Source organism: Populus nigra, chromosome 2 (genome assembly GCF_951802175.1).
Source record: "Populus nigra chromosome 2, ddPopNigr1.1, whole genome shotgun sequence".
Taxonomy (NCBI): Eukaryota; Viridiplantae; Streptophyta; class Magnoliopsida; order Malpighiales; family Salicaceae; genus Populus; species Populus nigra.
The window spans coordinates 30,867,288-30,868,280 of NC_084853.1; positions in this window are offsets into that span (position 1 = coordinate 30,867,288).

The following is a 993-nucleotide window of genomic DNA, read 5'->3' on the forward strand; positions in this document are numbered from 1 at the left end:
ATGTTTTAAAACATTTAAACTATGCTTGAAGAATCCAAAACAGAAATCCTAATAACTTTTTTAAAATTTGTTATAAATTTTATTATTTTAAAACATTTAAACTATCCTTGAAGAATCAAAAGCAGAAATCCTATTTATTTTTTTAAAATTTCTTTTAAATTTTATAATTTTATAAAATTTAAACTATCCTTGAGCAATCCGAAACAGAAATCATAATTACTTTTTTTAAATTTCTTTTAAATTTTATTGTTTTAAAACATTTAAACTATACTTGAAGAATCCTAAACAGAAATCCTAATTGCTTTTTTAAAATTTCTTTTAAATTTTATTTTTTAAAAACATTTAAACTATCCTTGAAGAATCAAAAGCAGAAATCCTAATTAGTTTTTTAAAATTTCTTTTAAATTTTATAATATTAAAACATTTAAACTATCCTTGAGGAATCCGAAACAGAAATCATAATTACTTTTTTTAAATTTGTTTTAAATTTTATTCTTTTAAACATTTAAACTATCCTTGAAGAATTCAAAACAGAAATCCTAATTACTTTTTTCAAATTTGTTTTAAATTGTATTGTTTTAAAACATTTAAACTGTCCTTGAAGAATCAAAAGCAGAAATCCTATTTAGTTTTTTAAAATTTCTTTTAAATTTTATAATTTTAAAAAATTTAAACTATCCTTGAGCAATCCGAAACAGAAATCATAATTACTTTTTTAAAATTTCTTTTAAATTTTATTTTTTAAAAACATTTAAACTATCCTTGAAGAATCAAAAGCAGAAATCCTAATTAGTTTTTTAAAATTTCTTTTAAAATTTATAATTTTAAAACATTTAAACTATCATTGAGGAATCCGAAACAGAAATGATAATTACTTTTTTTAAATTTGTTTTAAATTTTATTCTTTTAAACATTTAAACTATCCTTGAAGAATTCAAAACAGAAATCCTAATTACTTTTTTCAAATTTGTTTTAAATTGTATTGTTTTAAAA